The sequence below is a fragment of the Anomaloglossus baeobatrachus genome, chromosome 4 (assembly GCF_048569485.1).
Source record: "Anomaloglossus baeobatrachus isolate aAnoBae1 chromosome 4, aAnoBae1.hap1, whole genome shotgun sequence".
Taxonomy (NCBI): domain Eukaryota; kingdom Metazoa; phylum Chordata; class Amphibia; order Anura; family Aromobatidae; genus Anomaloglossus; species Anomaloglossus baeobatrachus.
This window is the reverse complement of record NC_134356.1, coordinates 119193141-119214659: the sequence shown is the minus strand read 5'-3', so window position 1 is coordinate 119214659 and position 21519 is coordinate 119193141. Positions and strand designations below refer to the sequence as shown.

The 21519-nt window shown below is 42.6% G+C and overlaps 1 protein-coding gene and 1 long non-coding RNA gene across 3 annotated transcripts in view; one reads left to right on the top strand and one right to left on the bottom strand.

Annotated features, from left to right (window-relative positions):
- Window positions 1–21519, top strand: part of LOC142303276 (PDZ and LIM domain protein 7-like) — a 174361-nt gene that overhangs the window by 102106 nt on the left and 50736 nt on the right. The window lies entirely within an intron of this gene.
- Window positions 9082–12930, bottom strand: LOC142303277 (uncharacterized). The gene is made up of 2 exons (XR_012753002.1): window positions 12735–12930; window positions 9082–9359 (listed from the first exon to the last, which is right to left on the bottom strand). It is a non-coding gene; the product is annotated as an uncharacterized LOC142303277 (long non-coding RNA).

Sequence of the window (21519 nt, the reverse complement as noted above, 5' to 3'; positions counted from 1 at the left end):
ATGCCTCTAATTGCATATTAAGTGTTGTGATTACAGTCCATACTGCGTGACTAATCTCAGGTAATGTAAGCGTGTCATGCATTGGATTATAACTTTATTTTTTTTACTATCCTTTTTTAAAAAGTTTATACAGTAGCATGCCAGTAAAGCGGTGCCAGAGGAAAATCACAAGGCGGTCTCTGTCTAGTGTCAAAAACCCATGTGATAGGTTCAGTTTAACTACCTTAAAAAGAGCCTGTCCCTAGGATAAGGTCTCTTGGTGTTGGAGCAGCATTAGTAGGATCTATGAATAGTGATCTGGTGTGTGTATTTGGCTGGACCGACTAGGAGAAGAAGTAAGATCCAGATCCGACCACATTTACCATTTTTTACGTTGTGAGGGCTTGACATGAGCAGTATTCTTTTCCTCTTTAAAACCAATATCTAGGCATTTTATCAGGTATGGTTGGATGTGCATGTATATAATGGGCAATTAAGTGGGTATTCTAGATCTGTAGTGTACTAGAACCTGTGCACAATACTCACCGAGTATAAGATAGTTGCCTCAGTAGCAGATATCAGATTGGATGGAAGAGAATGGCTTGAAAAACCCTTCAAATTGTTTATTGAGTGAGTCCACTTACCAGAGTTCTTAATGATTTGTATAGGATTAGAAAAATCATGGCTGCTTTCTTCTACCACTAATGCCACACTTTTCTCAGGTTATGTCTGATGTTTTAGCTAATCTCTTCAGTAAAGATGAGTTGTTATTCCATAGACAACTAGTTGATAGGTGTGGTGCTGTTCTAAACCTGATAAACCCATTTAGCACATTTAAGGGGATAATGGGCAAATTAGTGATTTGTGCACATCAAGGGTAAAAGCAAGTATACAACATGTTTACACTAAAGGCCACGTCTCACTAAGCAACATCGCTGATGAGGCACGACTTTTGTGACGTAGCAGCGATGTTGCTAGTGATGTCGCTGTGTGTGACATCCAGGAACAACCTGGCCCCTGCTGTGAGGTCGCTGCTTGTTGCTGAATGTCCTGGACCATTTTTTAGTTGTTCCTCTCCCGCTGTGAAGCACTCATCGCTGTGTGTGACAGCGACAGAGCAACAACTGAATGTGCAGTGAGCCGGGAGCCGGCGTCTGCGGACGCTGGTAACCAATGTAAATATCGGGTAACCAAGAAGCCCTTTCCTTGGATACCCGATATTTACCTTCGTTACCCGCGTCCGCCGCTCTCACGCTGTCAGTGCCAGCTCCCTGCACACGTAGCCAGACTACACATCGGATAATTAACCCGATGTGTACTCTGGCTAGGAGTGCAGGGAGCCAGCTCTAAGCGGTGTGCGCTGGTAACCAAGGTAAATATCGGGTTGGTTACCCGATATTTACCTTAGTTACCAAGCGCAGCATCGCTTCCACACGTCACTGCTGGCTGGGGGCTGGTCACTGGTCGCTGGTGAGATCTGCCTGTTTGACAGCTCACCAGCACCACCCATGTAGCGACGCTCCAGCGATCCCTGCCAGGTCAGGTTGCTGGTGGGATCGCTGGAGCGTCGCTTAGTGTGACGGTACCTTTTAGCTTGCCTTAATAGTTGAAGCTAACAGAGGGGAATTACATATGGAACAAGCTATTTTTTGTCCTTTTTGTCTTGCATTTTATGAGTCTCCTAATGGTAGCAAAGCGTGCCCCGTGTGGCTGGCATTCTCATGATCTGGCAGGACAAGCAGTACTGTTGCAGGGACAGTCATACAACTCTAGAAGCCTGTACAATAGGAAATGTCCAAACCCTGACAATTAAAAAAAATATATACAGCAGTGATAAATGGAAAGTGGTCAGTACTGATGAAAGGATCTTCTTAAATTATGACAGTCTAAAGCACCACTTCAGCGGTTTGTTTGTTCAGAGCTGGAGTGGTGCTATTAGAGTAAGGTCCCTCCCCTGGTCTTATACTCACCCTCTGGCGTTTTCATCTTTTATCATCGCCGCTCTTGTCCCACAGTGCCATCTTGTGACCATAAATTCTGACTGTCTGGAAGTCAGAAGTTACATCACAAGTTCTCATTGCAAGTCTATGGAATGAGACACTCATAGACTTGTATTGACTTGTGACTTCCCGCACGCTCCATGAAACACTGGAGCTGTCAGCAGGTCACAAAATGGCGGAGCCCAACGCAATGATAGAAGATGAAGATGGCGGAGGATAAGTATCAGGGAACTTAGATTAGAAGAACTACTCCAGCGGTAATATAAAAAAAGATTGTAGAAGGAACATATGGCATTCAGACGAAGGACAACTCTGCTTTGTTACTGACAGTGCACTGTTAAATGTTTAATAACGTTGTGAACACTTTTCTTGTAAGTTTTATATGTTGTTTTTATCTTCTACATTTATTAATTGAGGTAAATAAAATAAAGCTCTTAAGTGGCTAAAGTCAGGATAAAATGACTGTTCAGACGAGCACAGGCCCTCATTGCACACTTGGTGTGGCCAAACATTTCTCCAGACCATCCAACCTATTTGTCTTTTTCTATTTCTCTGCCCCGGTCTTCCACGATTAATAGTACTGGCTTTACATGAACTACAGAAAGATGGACACCGTTGGAAAACAAGTAAGCAGGAAGGTGTCTTAAATTGTTTGGCCGTTCCAAGGGTGCACTGTGTGCCTGTGCTTGGTTTGAACAGTCATTTTATGCTGACGGACTCCCTTTAAGGACGACCTTTCATCTGCTAAACTGTGCACATCATGATAAAGTGGCTGAAGATCTGAATAAAACCTTTTTACATGTTAGGCTATGTGCGTTTGGTTGCGTTTTAAACTGCAATGTGTCAATGATAAACTGCATGTGTTTTGCTTCCCCAAAAAAGTCTATGAAAAGTCAGAATTTCTATTCGCACATTGCAGTTTTTTCGTCAGGGTTTTGTTTGACAAATATTTGTCAAAATTTTTGACAAAAAAAAAAGAAGCAGCGTGTCACTTCTTCATTGCGTTTTGTCCACATTTTCCACCCATTGACTTTTCAATTTGAAAACGCAATGTCCAAAATGCAGCGAAAACTCAGTCAAAATGCATGCGGTTTGACCTTGTTTTTTTTTTTTTTGTCAAACGCAATGTATACATTTGTCAAAAGTCTGCCAGAGGGTGCATTTTTGTTGTCAAACCAGAATGCAGCCAGCGAACGTAGCCTTATTTTTCATCTTCTTTGTAGCGATAGTAATTTTGTAAATTTTACCTACTTTTTTCCCATATAGCCAAGCAGACTTTAACAGAAATTCATATCTGGAAGTATTTACTTTATCCCTGCATGACATTGCCCAATCATAAGCAGGCAGCATCCTGCAGGGGAAAAATAAGAAAACTTCTCAAAAAAGCTTAGAGCGATCTTTCTTTGGGCGATATGGTTAGACTGATATATCTAACCAGGATTTATATCTCAGTGGCGATTACTGACAGTGCAGGGATAGGAGATTAGAGCTGTGTGTCATTGCATACACCACTCTGGCTATAACAGGCATTGGAGAATAATGCTGAGTGGTGTATGTAATTTGACACAGCTCCGCTTCCCTCTTCAAACTTGTAATCACAGAACATGCAGAGTGGAGTATGTAATGTCACACATATCTGCACTCCATCTGGCACTAATAATCACGGATAATGCAGAGCGGTGTATGTAATGACACACAGCTCTGCTCTTCTTCCCTTACACTTGTAAGCACAGTAGGTGCTGGTAGTGAGATCTCTGTGACCTTGCGCGGTGTATACACTGCTCTGCATTACTCCCTAATGCATGGAATAGATGCAGAGCGGTGTATGTAATGACACACAGCTCTGCTGTTTTTCCCCTGCACTGGTTAGCACAGTAGGTACTGGCAGTGAGATCTCTGTGACCTTGCGCGGTATATACACTGCTCTGCATTACTCCCTAATGCATGGAATAGATGCAGAGCGGTGTATGTAATGACACACAGTTCTGCTCTTCTTCCCCTGCACTTGTAAGCACAGTAGGTACTGGCAGTGAGATCTCTGTGACCTTGCACGGTATATACACTGCTCTGCATTACTCCCTAATGCATGGAATAGATGCAGAGCGGTGTATGTAATGACACACAGCTCTGCTGTTTTTCCCCTGCACTGGTTAGCACAGTAGGTACTGGCAGTGAGATCTCTGTGACCTTGCATGGTATATACACTGCTCTGCATTACTCCCTAATGCATGGAATAGATGCAGAGCGGTGTATGTAATGACACACAGCTCTGCTGTTTTTCCCCTGCACTGGTTAGCACAGTAGGTACTGGCAGTGAGGTCTCTGTGACCTTGCGCGGTATATACACTGCTCTGCATTACTCCCTAATGCATGGAATAGATGCAGAGCGGTGTATGTAATGACACACAGCTCTGCTCTCTTCCTCCTACTCTTGCACTCAAAGTAGATGCCAGCGGTGAGATCTCCGTGTTTTCTGGTTATCATTCTTACCATATCACACAGAGGATGCCGGTTCTAACCTTCTCTGGGTGCATTTTCTTTTTTCTTGTATATCGCTGCCTGCTTATCATTAGACAACATTATGCAGGGGAAAAAGTAAACTCTCCCAAAGAAGAATCAATGCTAATGTCCTTTTGTGTATATGGGAAATTGTCATTTAAACTTTACAAATATCTCTGCAACAGAGATTAGAGATCATAAAATAATGCATTTTATTCAGATCTGCAGCCACTTTATCGTGACGTGTCCAGTTCAATATGTAACAAACTGTGAAAGGTCCACATTAAATGCGGCTCTCAATATGAACAGAGACAGAATTTGTAATACGATGCAAAAAAAGTAATTTGTTGACATTTTGTTTATTGCATTGATAAGAAAACAAGAAAATTACTTTTTGCCATCCAGTAGAGTCAGCACTGAAATGACATTTCCTTAACTACACTGTAAAAAAAAAAAAGCCTTCGGAGAGGAATAAATCCTATTTCTGCTATGCAGTTATGATAAATGAGTATCTGCTGTTTACCTTTCTCCACTTAGATGGAATCTGTCCTCGGGATTTCACCTCGCTCCCCCTGTTTATCTGCACATATACTGTAGCCTTTATGAGGACACGTCCACCCATACCTGTAGCTGGAGAGTCCATTCCTCTGTTACTGGCTGTGTGTGTAAGCGGTTCCCAAGCCTCTGCACACTGCCTCCTCCGGCTTCTTTGCTTGCATGACTTTAGGCAAAAAGGCTGTCAGTCAGGCAGAAGGAAGCGGTTGGGCAGAGTGAATGAGGCTTGAGAAAAGCTTCAATATGCCAAACTCTTCCACTGAATTGGACAGTCAGCCAGAAGGCGATAGAGTGGCACAGGCTGGGGAAGTGCTTCAGTGCTTCCACATGCCAAAAGCACTGTAGCCTCATTTGTATATTGATTCGAATTCGAAATACAAGTTTTGGTAACAATGCAGCCGACTAGTTAGCTAATGAATGATAATGTGCATATAAACAGTTTAAGGGATGAAATACTATTTAAAGGGGTTTTACACTAATCTCTATATTTCCCTCCTCCAACAAAATAATAACATCTATACTCCCCTATGGCCTCATTTTAGAAGTGGCGGCACTGCCTCTCCTGGGGATCACGTGACATGTTTTGCTGACAATCAGTGATGGCTTCACTCTCCCAGTATGTTGTTATTACTTTAGGGGAAACATAGGGATTGAGAAGGGGTTGTCCAAGTAGTGGATAACCCTTTTAATGTCATATTAAAAAGGGTTGTTTTTAGGCTGGTTTTACACAGCGCTTTTTGGAACTTGACATGGTCTGACTAAAGGGTGCTTTACACGCTGCGACATCACTAGCGATTGCTAGCGATATCACAAGCGATAGCACCCGCCCCTGTCGTTGGTGCGATATGTGGCGATCGCTGCCGTAGCGAACATTATCGCTACTGCAGTGTCACATGCACATACCTGTTCTGCGATATCGCTGTGGACACCAAACAATCCCTCCTTCAAAGGGGAGGTGTGTTCGGCGTCACAGCGACGTCACAAAACGGCCGTCCAATAGAAGAGGAGGGGAGGAGATGAGCGGCCGGAACATGCCACCCACCTCCTTCCTTCCTCATTGCCGGTGGACGCAGGTAAGGAGATGTTCGTTGCTCCTGCGGTGTCACACATAGCGATGCAGGAACAACGAACAACCAGTGGCATGCACCATCACCGATATTTGGAAAAGGAGCGACTTGTCAACGATGAAAGATTTTTGCCGTTTTTGCAATTGTTGATCGTCGCTCCTAGGTGTCATATGCTATGATATCGCTAACGACGCCGGATGTGCGTCACAAACACCGTGACCCCGACGATATATCGTTAGCGATGTCGCAGCGTGTAAAGCACCCTTAAATGTTATTTTAAAGTCTATGTCAAAATATGAAACTGGACGGCATAACATGCATGTTGATTTGTGGTTATCAGGTTCTGGATACGGTATTTTGAGTGTCGTTTTTCCATAAGACTTGAAAAAAGTATATACAAAGTGACACTAAATAAAACGCAAGGGAAACACTGCAGTGAAAAAAATCATAAACTATGTTGCTTATTACAAATGATGTTGACACTTTAAAATGCATTTTTTTTTTCTTCAAAAATACTTACTGTAAAATGGTGTAAAAAGTGAATCTATTTCCGTGTGTATTTTATAAAGTTACATTGTACACAATTAATGCAAGATGACTGCTCACCCGAAGAAGCAACATTTAGTTTAGTGTTTTGGGGGTAATGCTGAGTTCAATAGTTTTTCGTCTGCAATTATTGTGTATGTTGTAAAATCTCCCAGCATATACACTGAGCATCTCTATATTGGTCCATTAAGCATAGGATAAATAGTTTTCTTTTTTATTTCCATCGTGTCTGTAAAGGTTAGTGTCCTGCCAAAGATGAAGTGTACAATAGTGTAGAAGACTAGGCTACTTCATAGACGTGATCCTACAGAAAGCGCATTCATTAAACAGATCCCGTATTAGCCCATGGGTTATCAATGCCACCATGAGGAACAGCAGCTATTTAGGTTGGATGTTAGACCTTAATTACACTTTCGGGATTTAAACTATTATTTTTTTTCTAAACCTATTCATTAAAATGGGCAAGCTTATTCTACAAAGTAGACTTAACCAGGACATCTCTGTTTTTTTCATGAACTATCAATCCTCAAACGGTCATGTGAAAAGACCCAAAAAATATAATACGTCCGTGTGCCGTCTATTTAAAAAACAGAATGCAGATGAGTAAAATGGACATGCTAATGAAGCCTTCGGGTAAGTGCGCACGATCAGGCTTCTTGGCGTTCTGGATGCAGATGCTAGTGTCCTGTTTGGTAGAATGCACTGTAGGTGCCCACGATCAGGCTTTCTGGTCTTCTGGATGCAGTGTCATTCCTCTTGCAGAGATGCTAGTGTCTTGTGCAGGAGAACGTGCTGTACGTGCTCGTGATCAGGCTTCCTTGCGTTCTGGATGCAGTGTCATTCCTCTTGCGGAGATGCTAGTGTCTTGTGTGGTAGAACGTGCTGTGCGTGCTTGTGATCAGGCTTCCTGGGTTCTGGATGCAGCGTCATTCCTCTTGCGGAGATGCTAGTGTCTTGTGTGGGAGAATGTGCTGTACGTGCTCGTGATCAGGCTTCCTGGGTTCTGGACGCAGCGTCATTCCTCTTGCGGAGATGCTAGTGTCTTGTGTGGGAGAACGTGCTGTACGTGCTCGTGATCATGCTTCCTGGCGTTCTGGACGCAGTGTCATTCCTCTTGCGGAGATGCTAGTGTCTTGTGTGGGAGAACGTGCTGTACGTGCTCGTGATCAGGCTTCCTGGCGTTCTGGACGCAGTGTCACTCCTCTTGCGGAGGCGGAGACGTTAGTGTCCTGTGCGGGGAGAATGCTCAGTACTTGCCCTTGATCAGGATTCTGGGCTGTGGAGTCGGAGTTGGAGCTCATTTTGGTGGAGTCGGAGTCTGTATAAAATGGACCGACTCCGACTCCTAAAATATATAATAAATTGTGTATAGTAGTGCAATGCAGGATGTGCTGAATATTTTTCATGGGAATTTGGGAAAGTTATGAAATGTCCTGTAAATGTCTGTTCTATTCCTGATCTAAGGCTACATGGGCGCAGTGAAGTTTCGCTGGGTTCTCCAGCTCAGAACACTATCTTCTCTACAAGAATAAATTGACATGCTACGCACAGGAAAGCCGTGCCGCATGTCCATTTACGGAGTATGTAAAAGAAGCACAATGGGCATTGGATTGCTATAAATCCCATCAATTGTGCTTGTACTGTACTACACAACGTTTTGGATTCTGTGAAAACACACTGTGTCCAAAACGCTGCTAACACTGATCGTGGGCACAGGCACTTCTACTTCTACCATTATAACCTATGGGTGACTGATGCCACTGTACAGCATCCATCACAGACTGATCAGTGTATATGTCTGCAGCTTTCATGGAGACCATTAACACAATGTCATCATAGCCTTAAATAAATTAAAATAACTGACCATAACTTTATTTATTACTACCAATGTGTACTAGTCTTCATCAGGATCACCTTGATCTGTTTTACAGGTGTAGATGATATTCTAGGGTAAAGCATCTTTCATGCTGCAATATTTGGTATTTGTATGTGAAAACCAGGAGTGGAGCCATGACGCAGGAGACGTTCTGCCATGTGAATTCGGCCTAAGCTTGTATTCGCAGATCGTGGTCTTGTAGTGTATCTGGCCCTTGGTTACTTTTATTACTTCTGGATCATTTATTTCTAGATTCACGCTTCCAGTTTGATGCTGATTTATGTGGTGTAGTAGATGTTTATAGAGACGTTGTGTCCACACACAATTGTATACAGGTCTTCACATAACTATGACAATGGAGGTTTCATTTACTGTATTGAATAGAGGCTGAATATACAGAAATGTATCAGCAATCTGTGTTATTCATGTCATCCAAAATGTATCTCGAACCACCAATGCTTCTATTATTGTGCAGGGTTTGTACGAAGCAATTTAACCTCCTTGAGAGCTATGATTTTATATTGCGTTATTTAGTGTATTTTTAACTCTTACTTTGCACTGGATTTTTGATTAATACTTTATTCGATATATGGTACATGCAATTGAAGACCAAGAAGGATACAATTCAGAGTACATATGGAAAAAAACAACATCAACTGCACGTCTGCATTGAATTCCAGAAAGATGATGATTTCCTCTGATAGTTATGTACATTAGGATAATAGTAGTGACGTTCTCTTATTTCTCTTGATTTATCCGCTCTCTTCCGCTCCTTCATATTATGGTGCTCAGGATCAGAATCATACAGGCTCTTATTTCTGGACTGGAAGCTTTTTCCTATGAGAGTCACATTGAGGCTTTAGTAGAAATGCATAGAGAAAACTGAATTCGGTCAACACATAAGAGCCTATAGGATTATAAAAGTCAGAGCAGATAACACAACTGAAGGCTTAGTAAGAAAAGTAACTCCACTGTTGCTTAACCTATTTACATTACTATCGAAAGAGGCCATAAAACGTTTTCATTGAATACCATCAGAGACATGCTTATTGTTAAAGATAATACCTCTCGTAAAGAGGCTATCCACTACTTTTATATTGATGGCCTATCCCTAGGATAGATCATCAATGTCGCCCGAGTCTGACACCTCGCACCTCCGAAGATCAGCTGTTCATAGTGCCGCTGGCAGCTGGAAATACTGAGTTCTGGAGCTTCCCCGTCTTCTGATCGTGGCCTCTGCTGTGTACTGCACATCCGCCTCCTATTGATTTGAATGGGAGACGGATGTGTAGTACGAGGCCGCTATCAGTTGACGGGGCAGCTCCGGAACTGAGCATTTCCAGCTGCCTGCTGCCAGCACCGAGGACAGCTGATTGGCGGAATGTGGGGTATCTGACCCCAGCTGATCAGACATTGATGACCCATCCTAAGGATAGGCCATCAATGTAAAAGTAGTGAACAACATCTTTAAAGCACCACTCCAGCGTGTGGGTTTTTTTTTCTTCACCTTTGAAGGGGTGCTTTTACTCCAAGGTCCATGCTCTTAGTAATATAGTAATATACTCACCCTCCGGTGTCTTCACCTTTTACCGACTCCACTCCGGGTCTATGGCGCCATCTTGTGACTGCAATTTCTGACAAGCTCTCAATATAAGTCTGAGAGCCAGAACGAGGCTCTCATAGACTTGCATTGAAAAGGGACCCCTGGATTGCTCCATGAAACACTGGAGGTTTTTTTCTACTAAATGTGAGAGCAAGAAAATGTAGAGACCCTGATTCCAGTAGTGTGATACTCACTGGGCTGCTTGACACTGAAATCTGCACACTCTGGTATGGATTTGATACTGTGGAGATGTTACTGTGATCTATGGTGGAATTGCTGCAGAAAATAATGTACTTGTGTGAACAAAGCCTAAAAAGATGAGTAACCGCTCAGGAAAGGTGGCCGCCTGAAGAGCCACGTACAAAATTCAACAATCATACAATAAAAACAAATGGGGAGGAAGACATATTTATCAGTATCTGGTTTAATTAGTGAAGAAAAAAATCATACATTCCTTTACAGAAAGTCAAAATCTATCCTGTCCTTCCTAAGCTTCACTAGGACTTACAAAAATCCTAAACTTACCATGCATTAGGGACTGCAACACATAAGCCTGTCCTTCACTCCGAAATTCAGGGAGAGCAAGTGCAAGTGACACGACAGTGACACTATGGTAACATTACAGTGACACTGGTAACTGTTCAGTGACACTATGGTAAAAGTACAGTGACACTGGTAACTGTTTGGTGACACTGGTAACAGTACAGTAACACTACGGTAACAGTATCGTTATACTATGGTAACAGTGCGGTGAGACTATGGTAACAGTATGGTGACACTGGTAACAGTTCGGTGACACTATGGTAACAGTACGGTGAAACTGTGGTAACAATACAGTGACACTGGTAACAGTACAGTAACACTACGGTAACAGTACGGTGACACTACGGTAACAGTACAGTGACACTGGTAACAGTACGGTGATACTATGGTAACAGTTCGGTGACACTATGGTAACAGTATGGTGACACTGTGGTAACAGTATGGTGACACTATGGTAACAGTATGGTGAAACTGTGGTAACAGTACGGTGATACTATGGTAACAGTTCGGTGACACTATGGTAACAGTATGGTGACACTGTGGTAACAGTACGGTGACACTGTGGTAACAGTATGGTGACACTATGGTAACAGTATGGTGACACTATGGTAACAGTACGGTGACACTATGGTAACAGTATGGTGACACTGTGGTAACAGTATGGTGACACTATGGTAACAGTATCGTTATACTATGGTAACAGTACGGTGACACTATGGTAACAGTACGGTGAAACTGTGGTAACAATACAGTGACACTGGTAACAGTACAGTAACAGTACAGTAACACTACGGTAACAGTACAGTGACACTGGTAACAGTACGGTGATACTATGGTAACAGTTCGGTGACACTATGGTAACAGTACGGTGAAACTGTGGTAACAGTACAGTGACACTGGTAACAGTACAGTAACACTACGGTAACAGTACGGTGACACTACGGTAACAGTACAGTGACACTGGTAACAGTACGGTGATACTATGGTAACAGTTCGGTGACACTATGGTAACAGTATGGTGACACTGTGGTAACAGTATGGTGACACTATGGTAACAGTATGGTGAAACTGTGGTAACAGTACGGTGATACTATGGTAACAGTTCGGTGACACTATGGTAACAGTTCGGTGACACTATGGTAACAGTATGGTGACACTGTGGTAACAGTATGGTGACACTGTGGTAACAGTATGGTGACACTATGGTAACAGTATAGTGACACTGGTAACAGTATGGTGACAGTTCGGTGATACTATGGTAACAGTACGGTGATACTATGGTAACAGTACGGTGACACTGTGGTAACAGTTCGGTGACACTATGGTAACAGTTCGGTGACACTATGGTAACAGTTCGGTGACCCTATGGTAACAGTTCGGTGACCCTATGGTAACAGTACGGTGACACTGGTAACAGTACGATGACACTGGTAACAGTTCGGTGATACTATGGTAACAGTACGGTGACACTATGGTAACAGTACGGTGACACTGGTAACAGTACGGTGACACTATGGTAGCAGTACGGTGACACTAAGGTAACACTATGGTGACACTACGGTAACAGTATGGTGACACTGGTAACAGTTCGATGACACTGGTAACAGTTCGGTGATACTATGGTAACAGTACGGTGATACTATGGTAACAGTACGGTGACACTGGTAACAGTACGGTGACACTGTGGTAACAGTTCGGTGACACTATGGTAACAGTTCGGTGACACTATGGTAACAGTTCGGTGACCCTATGGTAACAGTTCGGTGACAGTATGGTAACAGTATGGTGACACTGGTTACAGTACGATGACACTGGTAACAGTTCGGTGATACTATGGTAACAGTACGGTGACACTATGGTAACAGTACGGTGACACTGGTAACAGTACGGTGACACTATGGTAGCAGTACGGTGACACTAAGGTAACACTATGGTGACACTACGGTAACAGTATGGTGGTACCACGTCTGTAGACTGTAGGGTGACCTAGCCAAAAGAGAGAAGCTGCATTGTCACACCCTAAAAATGTATAGCACAAGACAAGACATTTACAAACATTTTCCTACCCAGAAATGACTTTGCCCATCTCCTGCCAGTCCATGCTGGATAGTGAATAGTGGGCGGCTTAGGGATTATTGGGACTAGTGCGCACACGTTTTGGTGCCATGTTTCTGCCTCGCAGATACATTTGGATGTTTTTTATGTAATCCCACAGATACACTGGATCATACATGGAGCTGTAATATGATGCTGGTGCTTCTGCTAATGTCCCAGCAGGGCACTGTCCCAACAGTAATCTTTTTTTGTAATGCTAGAAACTGTCAACAAGGACATGGCAGAAAACAGAGCCGCAGAAGTTAACCCTCTGTACACCAATTCTGTGATTTTCCCGTTCTTACCATTTACCCGTAAATGTGTCCAAATGGGATCTGGATACAAATCTGCCCAGGAGATGACCCGAGCATCATATTTTGGATGGTAGTGTAAACATCACACTGTCTACACAGCATAACGCAGAGGACGGCATGTGGGAAACGAAAGCCATGTCAATAATGGAACATTAGTATGAGAATTCAGTGTAATGCGCGGTTCTCACATTTGTAATGCAGCTGTTTAATCCCCTATAAGCCGCCAATTGGGCTGGAATCAAAACCATCTGATTTCTGTTTGTAAATCTGATAACTATTAGCCGTTGCAATTCCATTCACCATTATTAGTTTTCCAGAGCCATTGCCGCTCGGGTAAAGAGAATGATCCAATTATAGAATGTTGGCATTTCATGTGTCTCTGTACAGGATGAGGACAGATGTGTATACAGAGACCGCTTCCTCCACGTTGTTCTATTATAGGGGGATAACAATGCTTCCCAGCATTTGGATCTCCTCAGCCCCTACCAGACACCCCAGTAGTAAGAGATGGGCATCTAATATGATTTCCAGCAGTATATTATGGCTGCAGGTTCGCACCCTATTACCCATACCTGCATTGCTCACCATTGGGGGGTATGTTTCGGACTATGTATGAGGGCAGCACACCCCCTGCGTCTCTCAGCAGTGTGTATTCAGATACACATGTGCTGATCACATCAGGCTGGAGGTGCACGCCGGGGTGTCACAGTGTAATGGCAGTAAGCCGTCCAATGCACTGCGGCCCCCCACCCCCATTCACCTCCAGCCAGATCTGCTATGGCTTTTATGCGAATGTCAAATGTCGACCAAAAATATATCGTTTTTGAGTAGACTAGTGCCTACACCGCCATAGCACCACTTCATGTAAAAATATGCTCATAGGTTCCATTTAAGCACATATACTAAATAATGATTGTATACTTTTGGGTTAATGCCCAAGCGTTGCCATTACATCTTTATGATAGGTGATGTTCAGATACTCAAGCACTTTTTATTTTTTTATCTATACAATAATAGAGACTTTGGGGCCAAGGATCCTGTTACGCTTTCATTGTCCTGCATGTAACATTGCTATTTCTTCGTAAATATTATTTTATTCATTATCCACAGACGTATATGTTCTCATAATAGTGATCTTTCAAATGCATTTTCTTCCTCTGAACCTTTTCTGCACAGATCACTGCTATTTATGTAATGCCGCTTCTGTCCAGCTGAGGGCACTATTCTCTCATTGGAGTGACCTGTGAGTGGGAGTTTCACTTTGCTTTTACAGTCATGTGGAACTTTTATGGAGACTTATGCAATCTATAGGCCGTTGACATTCCTCTCATTGTCCACCTTATACATGTGACATCATGCTTAGCTGGGAAAACATGATCTGTAGTTATTATACACTAAATATATCTGTGCCTTCCAATAGGTATGCGCCATGTCTGTGCTCTAAAGCATAGCTGGCTGGCTCTGTCAGAAATATGTAACCTCATACACACCACACACATACAGTGCTGGCCAAAAGTATTGGCACCCCTGCAATTCTGTCAGATAATACTCAGTTTCTTTTTGAAAATGATTGCAATCACAAATTCTTTGGTATTATTAACTTCATTTATTTTGCTTGCAATGACAAAACACAAAAGAGAATGAAACAAAAATCAAATCATTGATCATTTCACACAAAACTCCAAAAATGGGCCAGACAAAAGTATTGGCACCCTTAGCCTAATACTTGGTTGCACAACCTTTAGCCAAAATAACTGTGCACAACCGCTTCCGGTAACCATCAATGAGATTCTTACAATGCTCTCCTGGAATTTTAGACCATTCTTCTTTGGCACACTGCTCCAGATCCCTGAGATTTGAAGGGTGCCTTCTCCAAACTGCCATTTTCAGATCTCTCCACAGGTGTTCTATGGGATTCAGGTCTGGACTCATTGCTGGCCACTTTAGTAGTCTCCAGTGCTTTCTCTCAAACCATTTTCTAGTGATTTTTGAAGTGTGTTTTGGGTCATTGTCCTGCTGGAAGACCCATGACCTCTGAGGGAGACCCAGCTTTCTCACACTGGGCCCTACATTATGCTGCAAAATTTGTTGGTAGTCTTTAGACTTCATAATGACATGCACACGGTCAAGCAGTCCAGTGGCAGAAGCAGCAAAGCAACCCCAAAACATCAGGGAACGTCCGCCATGTTTGACTGTAGGGACCGTGTTCTTTTCTTTGAATGCCTCTTTTTTTTTTTCCCTGTAAACTCTATGTTGATGGCTTTTCCTAAAAAGCTTTACTTTTGTCTCCTCTGACCAGAGAACATTCTTTCAAAACGTTTTAGGCTTTCTCAGGTAAGTTTTGGCAAACTCCAGCCTGGCTTTTTTATGTCTCGGGGTAAGAAGTGGGGTCTTCCTGGGTATCCTACCATACAGTCCCTTTTCATTCAGATGCCGACGGATTGTACGGGTTAACATTGTTGTACCCTCGGACTGCAGGGCAGCTTCAACTTGTTTGGATGTTAGTCGAGGTTCTTTATCCACCATCCGCACAATCTTGCGTTGAAATCTCTCGTCAATTTTTCTTTTCCTTCCACATCTAGGGAGGTTAGCCACAGTGCCATGGGCTTTAAACTTCTTGATGACACTGCGCACCGTAGACCCAGGAACTTTCCGATCTTTGGAGATGGACTTGTAGCCTTGAGATTGCTCATGGTTCCTCACAATTTGGATTCTCAAGTCCTCAGACAGTTCTTTGGTCTTCTTTCTTTTCTCCATGCTCAATGTGGTACACACAAGGACACAGGACAGAGGTTCAGTCAACTTTAATCCATGTCAACTGGCTGCAAGTGTGATTTAGTTATTGCCAACACCTGTTAGGTGCCACAGGTAAGTTACAGGTGCTGTTAACTACACAAATTAGAGAAGCATCACATGATTTTTCAAACCGTGCCAATACTTTTGTCCACCCCCTTTTTTATGTTTGGTGTGGAATTATATCCAATTTGTCTTTGACCATTTTTTTATTTTTTTTTCATTGAAGACAAATTAAATGAAGATAATAATACCAAAGAATTTGTGATTGCAAACATTTTCAAGAAGAAACTGAGTATTATCTGACAGAATTGCAGGGGTGCCAATACTTTTGGCCAGCACTGTATATATCAATATATACTGTATATCACAAAAGTGAGCCCACCCCTCACATTTTTGTAAATATCTTATATCTTACTATATCTTTTCATGGGACAACACTGAAGATATGACTCTTTGATGCAATGTAAAGTAGTCATTGTACAGCTTGTATAACAGTGTAAATTTATTGTGCCCTCTAAATAGCTTGACGCACAGCCATTACATTTGGTGCTATCGCTCACATATTCTCTCATACTCTACACAGAAAGCTTAACAAAGTTGAAAAAAAGAATTGCCCTACATTAAGATGGCCTCGGCTGTAAGAAGATTACCAACAAACCTGAAACTGAGTTGCAGCACAGTGGCCAAGACCATACAGCAGTTTAACAAGACAGGTGCACATGCTTAGCGTTGTACCCAGAGGTTGTCTTTTCAAAATAGACGTATGAGGGTGGACGTATGGATTAATAAAACTATGCCCTGAGGTCTGATGAGACCAAGATAAACTTATTTGGTTCAGGTAGTGTCAAGCATGTGCAGCGGCAACCAAGTGAGGAGTACAAAGACAAGTGTGTCTTGCCTACAGTCAAGCATGGTAGTGGGAGTGTCATGGTTTGGGGCTGTATGAGTGCTGTCTGCTGTGTGTAGCTGCAGTTCATTGAGGGAACCATGAATGCCAACAAGTACTGTGGTATACTGAAGCAGTGCATGATCCTCTCCCTTCAGAAACTGGGCCGCAGGGCAGTATTCCAACATAACGACCCCAAACACACCTCTAAGACGGCCACTGCCATGCTAAAGAAACTGAGGGTAAAGGTTCTGGACTGGTCAAGCAAGAAAATTCCAGTGGCTCCTGTGAAGCTCTAGTGAACTCAATACCCAAGAGAGTTAAGTCAGTGCTTGAAAATAATGGCCACACAAAATATTCACACTTTCGGCACAATTGGTCATTTTCAATTAGGGGTGTACTCACTTATTTTGCTAGAATTTTAGACATTAATGGCTGTGTTGAGTTATTTAGAAAGTACGCCACATTTACACTGTTATACAAGCTGTGCACTGACTACTTTACATTGTCTAAAAATGTCATTTCTTCATTGTTATCCCATGAAAAGATCTAAGAAAATATTTACTAAAATGTGAGGGGTGTACTCCTCACTTTTATGATATAGTATATACATGTATGTGTTTTTGTATATATGAGGTTACATATATACACTCTGTGCATGTACATTATACGTTTCCCCCAAAATGGTGTGAAATGCTGCCTCCTGATTGGTTCAGTGTGCAATATTTATCTAATTTGTGTAGCTTCACTCCCATGTTATCTGTCTGTCACATCAACAGTTTCCAGTCATCCTGTGCCTTGTAATATAAAGCAGGGGTTAAGCCGAATTGTGTCAATGACAGATGAGTATAAAACACACATTGAATTGGGATCAAAGTTCTGAGTATTTTGCAGATGCAATGTGGATATGTCTTGACATTACCTGGTTTGTCTTCCTAGTAAAATCCAGTAGAAATTAACTGGTAAACAATGTAGCTCACATGTCTGACACTAGGGGGCACTAATGGTTTTGTGTTTCTTCAGAATTTAGGTGCAATTGAAACACAATAGGAAAAGAACAACTTGTTTTCGTCTTGACCTGTGTGTTCCCTGCTCTGCTGTAATGCTAGGAACTCGTGTACATAGCTCCATAGCTGCTGGACAGTCTTGAAGCAACCTGCTCTTGTTTACTGTATGAACTGCAGTGTAATTGGAGGCAAGGCCTCTGGGACCCCCACCTTTCTATGTTCTGATCAGTGTATTAGGGGTGGGGGGCTGCACTGGAACTTCTTGCCAGAGCCTTACTAGGGCTGGAGTAATTTGACCTGTGGCTATATTGGGGCTGGCAGCCTGTAGGATCAGTGACAGAAGCTCTCCATGTATTGGAGCTGGTCACATCCTTCCATACAGGCAGGTATTTCACTTTCCTCATACATTATATAGAGATTTTCATTCTCCTTTAGTAGCCCTATATAAAAATGGACTTTGGCTTTTCTCCCTTTTAAGCAGCTAGAGGGAATCTTATGTAGTAGCATGTAAGATTGTGATGCTGCAGACTTGACAAAGATGCAAATGCAATTATAGGGGATGCAGACTTTACCGGATGTAAAAAAAAAGAGTTTTAGAGGAAATTGTTGTCTGGCTGCAGAATACGATTCATTATATACATAACAATCCATAAGCATGGGGGATGGAGAGGAGGATGACATGAATAGTGCCTTGTCGCAGATGTCCGCAAACAGATATCACTGCAGATACTCTTGGGAATAAATGAGGATTTCTGTTTCATTTTGGTCTCTCAATTTGCTGTGCATTATGACAGCAACAGGTTGTAAAGAGGTGCGAGCGCGGTTAGATTACATTTTTGGGCACTTGCCTGTGAGGATGTGGCTGTACCATATGCACCCATCCTACGGCAGCTAGGTTGTACTGTCCATACAGAAGGCAGCACGGACTCCAACAGCTTCATTTACAGCAGGGTCTTTTTCTCATTTATTGTGTGTCATTCCAATAAGTACATTTATTTTCTATTCCATAACTATATCTGCACAATTCTTTCTTTTTCCCTTTCCCGTCACTTTGGTTCTTTCTTTTTCTTTATCCTTCTTTTTGCTTTGCAGGTGGATAACATAGAAAAGTCAGTAAGCATTCTTGCTTGTTGTGTGTCTGTCTTGTGCAGTGATAGTCCACATTATAGTCCTCCCCTGCATGATGACTAAGGATTGGCGTGCTGTGTGTACAGTCCATTTCCCGGAGTGCTTTTCACGTTCTTCACTCTCGCAGAGTTGCCATAAACCCCAAAGAGCAGGACGTTTCCCAGGCCCTGAACGGACTGACCCAATCCTCTCTCAACGCTTTTCTCTTAGACGATCAGTAGGTGCTTCACAATTACTGATAATGCGGGTGACGCAATCTCCAGTTCTGCACGCTTTCCTGAAGGTGTCTTGTGAGTAATTCTATTCTTCTTTCATTCTTGTCTGTCCCTCTCCCTTTCCATTCCACTTTCCTTCCTCTACTAGACACTCTCTTAGGATGGAGTCTCAGCCTGCCTTCCTCCCCAATGACTCCAGTAAAAAGAGACTGATGGAGGACACCGAGGACTGGAAACCTCGTACAGGGACCACTCAGTCCCGTTCCTTCCGCATCCTGGCACAGCTCACTGGCACAGATTTCAGTAAGTTGATCTGAATAAATGTGCCCCTAAACCAGTTTCTAGTTTTCCCATGTAGATCACTGTAAGAAAAGATTCTCTGAAACTAACATGAGACCCAACTTATAATCAAAAGTATTTACAGACCACTTAATTAATTCTTGTACTAAGCCCTGAATTTAAATACGTCTTGATGTTGCAATGCTACAATCCTGTTGGTGTAATACTATTTTGAGGAAATAAAACCTACGTACAATCACACACAACTACACACATAGATGCTCACACTCATACACACTTCCTTGCACACCCACCCATACATGCTCATAACCATACACAGCCATAGATGCTCACACCCATACACAATCACTTCCATACACACCCACCCACCCACAGATGCTCACACCCATACACACACTTCCATACATACACAACAAACTACATACTATCATACACACAAACATACAGAATCAAAGAACACCAAACACTTGAAATAAAGCAAACACAACCACACCCATACATACTCACACCCATACACACTGACTTCCATGCACCCCCACCCATACACGCTCACAACCATACACACACACCCATAGATGCTCACACCCATACACACTCAATTCCATACACACAGGCATACACACTCACAACTATATACACACTCACAACCATATACACACACCCATAGATGCTGACACCTATACATACTCCCTTCCATGCACACACACCCATACGCACTCATAATCATACACACACCCATAGATACACACACCCATACACACTCACTTCCATGCACACACTATCATACACGACCATACAGAATCAGACAAAGAAAGCACACACAACCACAGCCATAGATGCTTAAACCAATACACACTCACTTCCATTCACACCCACCCATTCCTGGTCACAACCATACACACACTGATAGATGCTCACACCAATACACACTTACTTCGATGCACACACACACACACACACACACACACACACACCCATACAAGGTCATAACCATACACACTCCCATAGATGCTCACACCAATACACTTTTGTTTCCATGCATACACCCCCATACACACTCACACCCATAGATGCTCACACTGATACACACTTCCATGCATGCACACCCATACACGCTCACAACCATATACACACCCGCTCACACCCATACATACTTCCATACACACACCCATACATGCTCATAACCATATACACACACATACCCATAGATGCTCACACCCATATACACTCCCACCCATATACACTCCCTTCCATACAAACTCACAGCCATACACACTCTTTCATGCACACACACCCATACACATTCACAACCATATACACACACCCATAGATGCTCACACCCATACACACTTCCATGCACACACAAACTCACAACCATACACACACACCCATGGATGCTCATACCCGTATACACTCACTTCCATGCACACACACACCCATACACGCTCACAACCATATACATACACCCATAGATGCTCACTTCCATACACACACCCATACACGCTCACAACCATATACATACACCCATAGATGCTCACACCCATACACACTTCCATGCACACACACCCAAACACTCACTTCCATGCACACACACCCAAACACACTCCCTTCCAAACACACACACCCATACACGCTCACAACCATATACACACAACTAAACATACTCACACCACAACAAAACACAACCATACATACTGAAGAATATATACACACACAACCATACACACACGTGCAGATATTTGGTAGAAACTGCTTGAAAAAATAATAATAATAATGCATCATGTAAGCAAGAAATCTTTTTATTCTGGATGTCAAGATCCTGTCCAGGAATATGTATATGTATACAGGGAAATATTTGTTCACCGCCATCTTTTCTTAGTTTTCCAATATATGATATTAAGTTCACACCAGCACAAAACATTTTTTTTCTATTTTGTCAAGGCAGCAGAAAGCTAAAATATGGTCTGCTGAATCTTTCATATAATAGATATGGTGCCCAATGGACTCCACTATCACAGTGTCTGCCATTTTCCTGCAATAAATGGCATGGTGTACTCCCCCACCAGTAATTATGATGCTGGCTGCATTAAGTGCTAAATAGGAATTTGGAG